The 15,094-nt window shown below is 43.4% G+C and overlaps 1 protein-coding gene across 13 annotated transcripts in view; it reads left to right on the top strand.

The window, feature by feature from the left end:
• DOCK10 (dedicator of cytokinesis 10) overlaps positions 1-15,094 on the top strand; it is a 433,376-nt gene that overhangs the window by 153,637 nt on the left and 264,645 nt on the right. The gene's annotated exons all lie outside the window — the stretch shown is intronic.

The following is a 15,094-nucleotide window of genomic DNA, read 5'->3' as shown; positions in this document are numbered from 1 at the left end:
TATGAGGCATAAGATGTTGGAAAGTCAGCAGAGCTTCACTGCATTCACTAAGCTCGGGCCAAATTCCCTTGCAAAGTACAATTTCCATTGCAAAGTGAACAGTCTGGGCCGGATTCAGGTAGATCCGCGCATTTTTACGGCGGCGCAGCGTATCTTATTTATGCTACGCCGCTGTAAGTCAGAGAGGCAAGTGCTGTATTCACAAAGCACTTGCCTCCTAAGTTACGGCGGCGTAGCGTAAATGGGGCCGGCGTAAGCACGCCTAATTCAAATGAGAATGAGGGGGCGTGTTTTATGTTAATTATTGGTGACCCGACGTGATTGACGTTTTTCCCGAATGGCACATGCACCGTCCGTGGAATTTCCCAGTGTGCATTGCTCCAAAGTACGCCGCAAGGACGTCATTGGTTTCGACGTGAACGTAAATTACGTCCAGCCCCATTCACGGACGAGTTACGCAAACGACGTAAAATTTTAAAATTTTGGCGCGGGAACGACGGCCTTACTTAACATTGGCTACGCCACCTAGGGGGCAGCTTTAACTTTACGCGGCGTATCTCTTACGGAAACGGTGTATCTTTACTGCGACGGGCAAGCGTACGTTCGTGAATCGGCGTATTTGGTCATTTACATATTCTACGCCAAAATAAACGGAAGCGCCACCTAGCGGCCAGCGGAAAAATTGCACCCTAAGATACGACGTATCTTAGCTAGGTTTAAGATTCCGAGTTACGTCTTAGGCCGGGTACACACGAACAAACATGTACGGTGAAAGCGGTCCGTCGGACCGTTTTCACCGTACATGTCTGCCAGAGGGCTTCTGTACGATGGTTGTACACACCATCGTACAGAAGTCCGCGCGTAAACAATACGACGATGACGCGGCGATGACGCGGAGACGTGGGCGGGCCTGCCATTTAAAGGCTTCCACGCATGCGTCGAAGTCATTCGACGCATGCGAGGGACGGCGGGCGCCTGGACATGTACGGTAGGTCTGTACTGACGACCGTACATGTCCGAGCGGGCAGGATTCCAGCGGACGGTTTTAAAACACGTCCAGGAATATTTGCCCGCTGGGAAAAGGCCCGGCGGGCAAATGTTTGCTGGAATTCGGCCCGCTCGCGCCCACACACGACCGAACATGTATGCTGAAACTGGCCCGCGGACCAGTTTCAGCATACATGTTTGGTCGTGTGTACGGGGCCTTAGATTCCAAGTTACGTCGGCGTATCTCTTTTAGTAAACTGAAGTCTGAATGGTTGCTATGTATGGGTTAGTGCACTTTGCTTGTCATTGCATGTTGCATTGTTGGATTATCCATTAAGGTCACTTCTTTTAACATACTTTACAAAATGACTACTATAAGGTTGACATTGCTTTTAGCTTGCTAGCTCCAGCTCCAATAGTTCAGCTTCAACTACAGAGACTGAACTCCAGGCAGCTTCAAGACCTCCAGCTTTGGCTCCAGAGGCACACTAGGAAATGAATAGGAAATACAGGAGAAAAACACCTGGGTGGGTGCTTATGTTAATAATACTAATGTCTTGCTTTGATTCCCCCGCCCCATTATTGATCCCCTTTAAAGATTGAGTGTAATACCGTATGTTTAAGGGGTCACCATAGACAAATTATACTTGCCATGAGCTGCTTTTTGTTAATAAATTGCATTTATTGATAAATATGTAAAACATTACGAAGATTTACAGGATACAAACTATTTAAAACCAAGTGGGCTTAGCTAGGATCAATAGTTCCCAACCCACAGCTGACTTACTATTCAATAAGCAAAGTGAAAGAAAAATATTATTCTTATGTTGTCTCCTGAGTAGTAGCTTACATGAATCAATAGTCTGTACAGAGATGTTAATTAAATACTGTTCATTTTAATAAAATGTCTCACTGTCTGTACTAGTGTAATTTTTTTTTTCATATGTGGGTGAATATTTTAAAACACAAAATAAATAAATGTTCATGTCTTTTATGTCAGGTCTGAAATATTCTTAGCAGCTTCAGCATAAGATTTGCATGCTTTCCTTTGTCAGAATTGTAATTTTGATGTTTTAATAATGGATTCTTTAGGGTATTATAAAACTTATAAATGAATGAAGACAATAATATTGTACTGCAAATGATTCCAGAACTAGATCTGGCACTAATAGTATATTTAATTTAATGCAGGACTCCTGGGAACCCAAGACTCACAGTTGCTCATTGAATGCAGCAAAATGGTTCCTGCCTGTATTTAATAGTGCCCATGTGTATTTGTATTCTTATAAAAACTGTTTTTTTTTTTGCAGTGCAGTGGTGCGCATCCTTCGTTTCTACTATTTAAGTTTAGATTGTAGACTGAAAGATACAGCTTTTTTGTGACCTTGGTTTATTCAGTTCTTTCACTCAGTATTTTAACAGCCATCTATAAATTGAAACCCTTATTATAATAACATTATTATATTATAAGCATATAGTAACATAGGGTCAGATTCACGTAGGGCAGCGGCGGCGTAACGTATCGTAGATACGTTAGACCGCCGCAATTTTTCATCGCAAGAGCCTGATTCACCAAGCACTTGCGATGAAAACCTATGCCGGCGGCCTCCGGCGCAAGGCGGGCCAATTTAAATGGGCGTGTGCCATTTAAATTAAGCGCGCTCCCGCGCCGGACCTACCGCGCATGCTCCGTTTCCGAACTCCCGCCGTGCATTGCGCGCCGTGACGTCATTTTTTCGAACGACGACGCGCGTAGCGTAATTCCGTATTCCCGTACGGCTTACGCAAACGACGTTATTTTTAAAATTTTGACGCGGGAACGACAGCCATACTTTATACAGCAATACGATTGCTGTGTAAAGTTAAGGCACCAAAAAACGGGACGGGAAACTAGACTAGCGGCGACGTAGCGAACGCAAAAAAAACGTTGGGAATCGCCGTAACTCCCAATTTGCATACCGGACGCTGGTTTACGACGCGAACTCCCCCCAGCGGCGGCCGCGGTATTGCATCTTAAGATCCGACAGTGTAAAACAATTACACCTGTCGGATCTTATGGCTATCTATGCGTAACTGATTCTATGAATCAGTCGCATAGATAGAAACAGAGATACGACGGCGTATCAGCAGATACGCCGTCGTATCTCCACTGTGAATCTGGCCCGAAGTTGGTAAGGTTGAATAAAGACACCAGTCCATCCAGTTCAACGTGTGTGGGTGTGTGTGTGCTCATGTAAAAAATCATATCCCATATCCATGTATAATGTGGTCGCTAAGATACCCATCTAATGCTGTGTACACACGATCGGAATTTCTGATGGGGTAAAATCCGATCGAATTTTCCGTCGGAATTCGGTTTAAGCTGTCTTGCATACACACTGTCAGACCAAATTCCGACCGCTCAATGCATGTTTTTTCCCCATTGGAGTTCCACACAGACGATCTGAATTTCCCCGCTTTTTTCCATCAGAAAAAAATAAAACATGTTCTATTTCTAAACTCCGATGGAAAAAAGTCCGATGGGGCCCACACACGGTCGGAATATCCGATGAATAAATTCCGTCTGACTTTTTTCATCAGAAATTACGATCATATGTACAAGGCATAAGAGTTTTTTGAAACTATCAATACTTCCCACTGACACCACCGATTGTGGAAGTGAGTTTCACATCCTTACCGCTCTGATAGTGATAAACCCCCTACACAGCTTAAGGTTAAACTGCTTCTACTCCAATCTCAATGCGTGGCCCCATGTCTTCTTATACTCAATGAAACTGAATAGTTTTCTCCCTATGCTGAACTCACCATTGAGATATTTGGATATCGCTATCGTTTCTCCTCTTAATCGTCTCTTCTCCAGGGAGAACATTTTTAATGTTTGTAGTCTTTCCTCGTAACGGAGGTCCTCCAGTTCCCTTATTAGCTTGGTCACTCTTTTCTAGACTCTCTCCAGTACCAGTACATTCTTTCTCAAGATTAGTGACAAGAACTGGACAGCATACTCCATGTGTGGCCAAACCAGAGTTTTATAAAGTGTAACGCCCCATATACACTATCAGTTTTCCTGCAGGTTTTTCTCTTCAGGTTTACCAAAACCATCTATTATGAGGTCAAACCTCAAGAGTTTCAATTTGTATGCAATCAGGCAGGCCCTTGCACTACATGGTTTTGGTAAATCTGAAGAGAAAACCTGCAGGAAAACTGATAGTGTGTATGGGGCTTCAGGATTATTGTTTTATCTCTAGAGTAAATATCCTTTTTTATGCATGCCAATATTCTGCTGACTTTGCTTGCTGCAACTTGACATTGTGTGCCATTGCTGGACCTGTCACCTATTAGGACTCCCAGATCTTTTTCTATCCTGGAATCCCCCAGAGGTTCTACCCCTAGTGTGTAACCTGGGTTCATATTCTTGGCTCCCAAGTGCATCACTTTACATTTTCAATATTATACTTAATTTGCCATTTAGTTGGTCACCCCAGTATTTTATTAAGGTCTTTTAGTAAAGTTTCTATGTCCTGCATTGAAGTTATCGCCCTGCTTAGCTTTGTGTTGTCAGCAAACACTGAGATTGAGCTATTTATCCTATCCTCTATATAATTTATAAATAAATTAAACAGAATTGGTCCTAGGACAGATCTTTGGGGTACCCCACTTACCACTCCAGACCATTCTGAGTATACACCATTTATTACCACCCTTTGGACACGTTCCAGTACCCAGGAATGTGTCCAATAGGTGGTAATATATCATAAATTTAAAAAAGTGTTGCGTGATCCCCTCAAACCAATATGCTCACAAAACACCTATGCCTATAAAAATGTATCATTAAAAATACCTATACCATAAAATTTTGGCAAACAATGTGCACAAATTGACCAGTGCAATAGTACAAAATGAATATTTAAAATCATTAACCAGTAATAAAAAAATTGTGAAAATGCATATGACTAAAGAAGCCCAGAACACTGTATATGTGTGATACGCCATGTAACACACTCCTCCACCAACATAGATAGTGAGCCTCGTATCAGAATGGTATGACCCCTTGCCACAGAGGTCACATATGTTTGCCAAAATACAGGACCATATGACAGATGTTAATAAGCAGTGGCGGTTCGTCCATAGAGGGCGCTGGAGCGCCGCCCCCTCTGGCTCTCACCGCCACTGAGTGAAATAACATAGATTCATGCATTGCACGAATCTATGTTATTTTCGCCGCTGCCGCTGTTATTCAGATGGTCGGCGCTCAATGTCCGGCCATCTGAATAACGCCAGCTGGTTGGCTGTAGGGAAATGTCTATCAAAGCCAACGGCTCTGATAGGCTTTCCCAATACAGCCCTCGGGTCCCGGAAGCTTATTCTCGGAGCGCACAGACTGTACGCTCCTTGAATAAGATGACAGGCGTCTCAGCCAATCACGTTGGCCGGTTCTGGCTACCTGTAACCTGATTGGCTGAGACGCCTGTCAGTCATCGAGGGCGGGAGAAGACATCGTGGGACGTGGATGCCTGACTCCAGTAAAGGTAAGTGCCGGGGGGGAACGCAATTTACAGGGCACAGTGGGGACAATTGGCACAGCGGCGACCATTAAAGGGCACAGTGGCTGCGTTTAATGGCATGGCACAGTGGTGACAATGGATGGCACAGTGGCTGCGTTTAACCTTCCTGGCGGTGTTCCCGAGACTGACTCGGGGTTAGATTTTCCTGCTACGATCGGTAACCCCGAGTCAGTCTCGGGCTTGCCTCGCTAGATCCACAGGCACTTTTTACTTACCTTGTCCCTGGATCCAGCGATGCCACCGCGCTGTGTAAGCGAGCGGGACCTCGCTCGATTCACATAGTGCCTCCGTGTGACGCCGATCTCCGTTCCCTGCGACGTTACGACGCACGGGGACGGAGAACGGCGCCAAATTCAAAAATGTAAACAAACACCTTACATACAGTATACTGTAATCTTATAGATTACAGTACTGTATGTAAAAAAAACACACCCCCCCTGTCCCTAGTGGTCTGTCCTGTGTCATGCATGTCATTTTATATAATAAAAACGTTTCTTTCTCCCTGCAAACTGTAGATTGTCCATAGCAACCAAAAGTGTCCCTTTATGTCAAAAATAGTTTTAGATCAGCTAAAAAACAGCGATAATAAATTATAATCACTTGCAGAATTGTGCGATAGCGATTTGTTGGGAAATTCGTCAAAAAAAAACAAAAATAATGACAGCAACAATTCTGCAACTGAGCAAATTTCAGTGATTTTAATTTGATTACATTATTGAATAATTTTTATTATAATTATATTATTATTTGTTATAATTATTTATAATTATTTATTATATTATAATTTATAATTTTGTTTTTAAAAAAATGTCATACCCGGGATGCCTACTAGACTCTTGTTTGGTCAGATTTAAGTGAGTTATTTCTAAAAATTACAGGCCTACAATATAAAGCGCCAAATTTCCTTGCAAATAATGGTACCGCTTTCAGCATGTTTTTTCTGAAAGAATCATACCGCCAGGGAGGTTAATGGCATGGCACAGTGGCGACAATGGATGGCATAGTGGTGACAATGGATGGCACAGTGGCTGCGTTTAATGGCATGGCACAGTGGTGACAATGTATGGCACAGGGGCTGCGTTTAATGGCATGGCACAGTGGTGACAATGTATGGCACAGGGGCTGCGTTTAATGGCATGGCACAGTGGTGACAATGTATGGCACAGTGGCTGCGTTTAATGGCATGGCACAGTGGTGACAATGGATGGCACAGTGACTGCGTTTAATGGCATGGCACAGTGGTGACAATGTATGGCACAGTGGCTGCGTTTAATGGCATGGTACAGTGGTGACAATGTATGGCACAGTGGTGACAATGGATGGCACAGTGGTGACAATGGATGGCACAGTGGCTGCATTTAATGGCATGGCACAGTGGTGACAATGTATGGCACAGTGGCTGCGTTTAATGGCATGGCACAGTGGTGACAATGGATGGCACAGTGACTGCGTTTAATGGCATGGCACAGTGGTGCGAATTGATGGCACAGTGGTGCGAATTGATGGCACAGTGACTGCATTTGATGGCATGGCACAGTGACTGCGTTTAATGGCATGGCACAGTGGTGCGAATTGATGGCACAGTGGTGCGAATTGATGGCACAGTGACTGCATTTGATGGCATGGCACAGTGACTGCGTTTAATGGCATGGCACAGTGGTGCGAATTAATGGCACAGTGGCTGCATTTGATGGCATGTAACAGTGGCTGCGTTTGGGCACAGTGAGACTGCAATTTTTTTTTCCTTTGCGCCCCCCCCAAAAATTATGAGCACCAGCCGCCACTGTTAATAAGCCCCACATCCCCCTCATCAGCCTTACAGATTAACACCACAAAAGGGCCATAATAAAGAAAAAGAGTAATTACATAGTGTAATTCAGTAAAAAAAACTTCTAGATCTGTTGTATACAAACTGCATTCTCAAACAGAAGCAGTGAACAGCATGTATAAAAAAAAACAGCTTGGTGTGCATGATGATGTGAGATCTTATGCTCCCTCTGATGCGTTTTATCAGAATTTACATCGTCATGAGCTGGGAAGATATAATGCCGCCTACACACGATCAGTGCATCCAATGAGAACGGACCGGTTAACCGATAAAGCTGACTGATCCGTCCGTCGCGTCGCGCCTACACACCATCGGTTAAAAAAACGATTGTGTCAGAACGCGGTGACGTAAAACACAACGACGTGTTGAGAAAAATTAAGTTCAATGCTTCCAAGCATGCGTCGACTTGATTCTGAGCATGCATGGATTTTTAACCGATGGTTGTACCTACTAACGATCGTTTTTTTCCCATCGGTTAGGAATCCATCGGTTAAATTTAAAACAAGTTGGCTTTTTTTTAACCGATGGCGCCCACATACGATCGGTTTGGACCAATGAAAACGGTCCATCAGACCATTTTCATCGGTTTAACCGATCGTGTGTACGCGGCATTATAGGCATTTTTCTGAATGTTATCTTTTTTTTAGCTTATTACTGGTGTGCCTCTTGTGTTTGATTAAACCATTAATATAATTTTTATTTATAATGTGCCAAAATGTCATGCAGCCCTGCATAGCATAATAGCATAAGGGTGTCAATTACAGACTCCAGACCATACAACTACAAGACACTAGAAAAGCAGAGGACACTGCCGCTATAAGCTTATAATCTAAGAGAAGGAAACATTAGATGCACTAGGTAAGGAAAATGACAGTGGTTGGAAGTTATTGTAGTTGAATAATTACTAATGAACTGCTTGGGTGGAGAGGAAGATAGTGAGTGCGTGAGAACTTGTATAGCGCTGCAAATGCAAACTAAATTGCCTTAAAGTGCTTTGCATCCAGAGTCATCCTGATCCTTTCAGAAGAGGTGGGTCTTAAGTTTTTCCTGAAGGTGCGATGGTTTTCTTCCATGCGGATGATCGTTGGTAGCGCACTCCACAGCCGTGGCCCTTGAACTGCAAACCTTCCTTCTCCTTTAGATTTGTAGCGGGTCTTGGGGATGCAGAGCAGGTTTTGATTCATCGACCGAAGGGCATGACCCAGGTTGTAGTGTTTTATTTTCTCACATAGGGCTTTTCCTTGTGTGCATTTATGAGTGAGGCAGAGGGTCTTGAATGTGACCCTATCCTTTACCATCTATCCTTTAAGATAAATGTTCAGTTTTGAATCAGTGGGTTTTAGAGAAGTCATTTACATCTGGAGGCTGGTCTAAGGCCCCGTACACACGACCGAGTTTCTCGGCAGAATTCAGCCAGCAACTCGATTGGAGCCGTATTCTGCCGAGGAAACCGGTCGTGTGTACACTTTTGGCCGAGGAAACTGACGAGGGACTCGTCGAGCCAAATAGAGAACATGTTCTCTATTTCCTCGTTAGTCAATGGGGAAACTTGGCTCGCCGAGATCCTCGGCGGCTTCACAAGGAACTCGACGAGCAAAACGATGTGTTTTGCTCGTTGAGTTTCTCGGACGTGTGTACGGGGCCTAACAGTGCAAGGTAGAGAAAGCCAGATAATGCTCCAAAGAACTCTAGTAGCTGTGTATAAGAAGAGGTTTTTGAGTGGAGAGAACTTTAAAAAGCTAGTGGAGAGCAAGAATGGAAGATGGAGGAGAGAAGATGAAAAACTACATGTTTGTCAAGAGCTCCAATTTAGAAAATAGTTTGAAGGGGTATTAAACATTGAGTACACAGACCAAGATGTGAGGAAACTAGACATCATTGAAGAAGACCTTACAAAGATGATTAAAATAAATGCCTCATGGGTTACGTGTTTGAAAAGCAGAAGGTGATTAGCATGGTCGATGCTGGGGATAAGCGCTAGGGAAACTTCACTTTTTCATTTGACTCTGAGGATAATCGCCACTTTTGTGAATATTGTTGAATACAGAGAGCCAAAGCCACACTGAAAGGAAGCTAGAAGTGAGTTGAATGTGAGGAAGAAGGTTCGTGAGATATAGTTGTTCAAGCAGCATGGATCAATGTAAATGGGAGGATAACTAGAGAGCAAAGAATGATCAAGAGAGTTCCCTTATCATAGGAAGTATATGATTACGTGATTGAAAGCTGAGGGAAAGATACTTGTGGGGAGGGACAGGTTGAACAGTTCAGCTAACTCAAGCAGCATGGCAGAGCACTGGGGGTAGAATAGGTCAGATTTGATTGAATCATGAATGTATTTGACAAGAGATGAAAACAGAAAAATGATGAATTAATCTACAGTTACATCTACTGAAAGATAAGAGCAGAGTGTAAAGTGAATGGGTGGACTGAGTGCTGAGCAAGAAATAGATTGTGTGGACTGTGTAGTGGTAATGTAGGGTATTAAGATGTCTGGTCTAATATGATCATTTAAAAAAAAAACGTTTTATGATGTGTTGATAAGTTAAAGGGGTTGTAAAGGTTTGTTTTTTATTTTCTAAATAGGTTCCTTTAAGCTAGTGCATTGTTGGTTCACTTACCTTTTCCTTCGATTTCCCTTCTAAGGGCCAGATTCAGAAAGGAGATACGACGGCGTATCTCTGGATACGCTGTCATATCTCTGAGTGTGCAGCGTCGTATCTATGCGACAGATTCATAGAATGAGTTACGCATAGATTTCCCTAAGATTCCGACCGGCGTAAGTGTCTTACACCGTCGTATCTTAGGCTGCATATTTACACTGGCCGCTAGGTGGCGCTTCCGTATAGTTACGCAATGAATATGCTAATTAGGTAGATACGCAGATTCAGAAACGTACGTCCGGCCGGCACATTTTTTTACGTCGTTTACGTTAGGCTTTTTCCGGCGTAAAGTTACCCCTGCTATATGAGGCGTAGCCAATGTTAAGTATGGACGTCGTTCCCGCGTCGAGTTTTGACATTTTTACGTCGTTTGCGTAAGTCGTTCGCGAATAGGGCTGTACGTAATTTACGCTCACGTCTAAAGCAATGACAATTTGCGGCGTAAATTCGAGCATGCGCACTGGGATTTTTTCACCATTCATTTAAATAAAACACGCCCACATCATCCCCATTTGAATTAGGCGGGCTTACGCCAGACAACATACGTTGCGCCGCTGTAACTAAGGGCGCAAGTTCTTTCTGAATACGGAACTTGCGCCCTAATTTACGGTGGCGTAACGTATCTGAGATACGTTACGCCCCACCTAAATGTACTCCAAAGTATCTGATGAAAAGAATTTTCCCAAATGGGGTTATTGACAATAACCCCATTTGGGAAAATTCTATTCATCATTTTTATCGGGGTGAGCAGCCACATTCTCTCCACCATAGTGTCCTGTCTCTTTTCTCTCCAAAGTATCTGAATCCGACCCTAAGTGTTTTTTTCTTTCTCACTTCCTGTTTCTCCTCAGTAAGCTTGCCCCCATCATCCGAGGCGTTCTGGCTGGGGGTTAGTCATTGTTCTCGCCCCCTCCCTTGGGACTACATCCCTGCGGGGAGACGCTGTGAACACAACGTCCCCTCGTATGGATATAGTCCCAAGGGAGGGGGCGAGCACGCTGACTAACCCCCAGCCAGAACGCCTCGGATGATTGGGGAAAGCGTACTGAGGAGGAACAGGAAGTGAGAAATTCAGACAAAGAAAAAAAACATTTGGAAGGGAAATTGAAGGAAAAGGTAAGAGAACCAACAATGCACTAGCTTAAAGGAACCTATTTAGAAAATAAAAAACAAACCTTTACAACCCCTTTAAAGCAGTTGTGGCAGCAGAGGTTCAGATAAAAAGGGAATTAAACATAGAAAAGAGTCTATGGGGGTTAAAGATTTGGAATGATGACAGTGGAAACATTTTTTTTGCAATGTTCATAACAAAGTAATAGAGCTCAGATTTGCATTACAGAAAGTCCTTGTTTAGGCCAGATTGTGACTACTTGCATTTGATCACTCATGCATGACATAGACGCAGTAATTTGGCAAGGGCAGTGATTTGTAGCACAGGTGTTTGTGTGGTATTGTACTGGGAGCTAGAGAGTTTGGTGAAGTTAAACAAGATGAAAGCTAGGTAAACAAGATTGTGGTTTATACTGTATATCGCTGAGATCTTTGTGTAAAACTATTCTGTTTCAGTTGAAGCAAAGGAGGGTATGTAGCAGAGTTGTTTATCAAAAGTTACAAAGTTGTGATCAGACAGTGGTAGTGCTCAATTACGGAGATGAATAAAGGTAAAGAGTCTGAAGAAGATAAGATCAAGGCTTAATCCAGCAACTTATACAGAGCTTTGTATGTTTTAGCCCTGGTTCACACTGGTGCATTTTGACATGCGATTTGGCATGTCAAATCGCATGTGTATTTGCCGCTAATTGCCGGCAATGGCACCATCCTAATCGGTGCGACGCCGCATCTGCGGCACTGCACCGATTTCAAAATGTAGTTTCTGTACTGCTTTTTGCGATTTCGGCCAGCGATTTACATTGACATCTGTGCAGAAACGTGCACAGATGTCTCTATAATCGCGGCCGAAATTGGGACTGCTAGCGGGAGTAAAATCGTGCGAGTTGGGCTTAAGGCCCCTTTTACACTTGTGCGACTTCAAAGTCACGAGATTTTACCGCGAGTTTGCCGCGATTCGCGGCCGCGATTTTGACAAGACAGTCATAAGACTGTAGATCCGACTTTGCCCCACAACTTGAAGTACCACTTCAATGAGCAGGGACGTGACTTTTATCCCCCAATAATTAGGGGGAACTCCACACCAATTTTTTTGAGAAAAAAAACGGCATGGGTTCTCCCTTCATGAGCATACCGGGCCCTTCGGTCTGGTATGGATTTTAAGGGGAACCCCCACGCCGAAAAAACGGCGTGGGGTCCCCCCCAAAATCTATACCAGACCCTTATCCGAGCACCAGCCCGGTCGGTCAGGAAAGGGGGTGGGGACAAGCGAGCGCCCCTCCTGAGCCATACCAGGCAGCATGCCCTCAACATAGGGGGGTGGGTGCTTTGGGGCAGGGGGGCCCTGCACCACCCACCCCAAAGCACCTTGCCCCCATGTTGATGAGGACAATGGCCCCTTCCCGACAACCCTGGCCATTGGTTGTCGGGGTCTGCGGACGGGGGGCTTATCGGAATCTGGGAGCCCCCTTTAATAAGGGGGCCCCCAGATCCCGGCCCCCCACCCTAGATGAATGAGTATGGGGTACATCGTACCCCTACCAATTCACCTGGAGGAAAAGTGTCAAAAAAATAAACACACTACACAGGTTTTTAAAATCATGAATTAGTCAGCTCCGGGGGTCTTCTTCCGACTTCCCCCGCTCTCCGGGGGTCTTCTTCTGACTTCGGGTCTTCTTTAGTCTTCTCCGCTCTCTTCTTCTGCTCTCTGGTGTTGTCTCCGTGCTCCCCAGTTCTTCTCCCGCTCTCCGGTGCCTTCTTCCTTCTGCTGGGCTGCACCATCGCTATCTTCTTTGCAGCTCTTTTACTAGCGGCGGCCAGCCCAGTCTTCCTCGTCGCCTTCTTCCCTCTTCTTTTCTTCCGATGTTGACTCAACGCTCCCTGCCGCCGTAATGCCGGGTCTGCGGTGCGCAACGATTTATATAGGCCTCTTATGACGTCACAGTCCTAGCATGCTCCGGGTGGTGACGACATAAGGGGGCGGGGTAATTATGTCGTCACCACCCGGACACTTTATGTTACATAATCTTATCCTACAATCCGCTAGGTTATCTATTTTAATTTACATTAATAAGAGTTATTTTCCTGAATGATTATGCCTTTTTCTACATTTCTTTTAATGGAATATCTATTCCTATTATATTATTGTACATGCTCTGTTAACCACTTCACTACCCGGCTATTGTAATATGACGGCCACAAGGTGGCTCTGCCATCCTGGGTGGCTGTCATATGACGTCCTCGGGCCTCCCGGCCGCTAGGGGGCGTGCGTGCCGCATCACTTAGGTGCCGACGCGCCAGCCAGGCGGCCACGATGTCCGCCGAGAACCCGCAATCGGCAGTTACAGAGCCAGGGACGTGGATCTGTGTCTGTGTAAACACACAGATCCACGTCCTGTCAGGGAGAGGAGACCGATGGCGTGTCCCTTGTACATAGGGACACCGATCGGTCACCTCCCCAAGTCAGTCACCTCCCCCCACAGTTAGAATCACTCCCTAGGGAACACATTTAACCCCTTGATCGCCCCCTAGTGTTAACCCCTTCCCTAACAGTCACATTTATACAGTAATCAGTGCCTATTTATAGATGTGACTGCAATATTGCAGTCCTGACAAAAAATCACAGATAACCGCCAGTACTAGTAAAAAAAAATCTGAAATCTATCCCTTATTTTGTAGGCGCTATAACCTTAGCGCAAACCAATCACTATACGCTTTTTGCGATTTTTTTTTTTACCAAAAATATGTAGAAGAATACATATTGGCTTAAACTGAGAATTTTTTTTTTTTTTTTTTTTTTAAATGGGGATATTTTTTATAGCAAAATTTTTTAAATATTGTGTTTTTTTCAAAATTGGCACTCTTTTTTTGTTTATAGCGAAAACAATAAAAACCACAGAGATGATCAAATACCACCAAAAGAAAACTCTATTTGCGGGAAAAAAAAGGACGTCAATTTTGTTTGGGAGCCATGTCGCACGATTGCGCAATTGTCATTCAAAGCGTGACAGTGCTGAAAGCTGAAAATTGGCCTGGACAGGAAGGGGGTGAAAATGCCCGGTATTGAAGTGGTTAATGGAATTTTGTTGATAATTATAAAATTCAATAAAATATTTGAAACAAAAATGACCAAAAGAAATAGTAATGGCGAGGCATTCTGTTGTTTGATTTGTGGGTCTGTGTTATACAACCAAGACCCCGTAAAAATAAGTCTGAGTTTAACCAGAGCTCTATTTTTTATTTTCTAAATCCTGGAAAAATGCACTTTACTATGTTTTGACAACCTGCCAGAACATGAATACTTTCAAGGCACTATGCGTATGGATGGATTACAAATTTAATTGCTAAAATGTAACCAAGACAGTATCAGTGTTGCAGATTGAACAATAATGGTGTTGTATAAACATTGCGGCAGTCTAATTTTATGGGGTAGTATCTGTAAAAAAAAAAAAACATATTGAGCTGTCATTATGCTAGAGCTACAACTTCCAGATTTTTATTGCTAGAACTGGCAAAACTGCAAAAGAAAAAGAAAAACTATATGGGCTTCAATACCTATGATATAAAAATAAACAGCTTATTTCACACAAAAAATATCTTAACAAAACACGGGCATTTATTTTAATTTTTTATTATTATTATTAATTTATTTTTGTTTTTAACATTATAGTGTTTTTGTGTGTAAAATAAAATTTTATATATAGGTCGTTTTTTGCAAATTTTCCAGTTCAAATAATTTTATTGAGAACAGTGGATACTTTTTTTTAATACTTTTTCTTGATTTTTCAACATAGAAGGTCAAAATCTGTTTGTGTCCCCTCATGATAGCGTCGGGGGAAACCACTCCAAAGGCCAATCAACCATCCCAAACAGCAATAGAACTTTGACAGAGATTCTAACCCCACTATATTAAAAACATTTTACTATAGTTCCGTTTTTATTTTGGGCAG

Source organism: Rana temporaria, chromosome 4 (genome assembly GCF_905171775.1).
Source record: "Rana temporaria chromosome 4, aRanTem1.1, whole genome shotgun sequence".
Classification (NCBI taxonomy): domain Eukaryota; kingdom Metazoa; phylum Chordata; class Amphibia; order Anura; family Ranidae; genus Rana; species Rana temporaria.
Note: the sequence above shows the minus strand (reverse complement) of the source record. Positions and strands in the feature narration are given on the sequence as shown.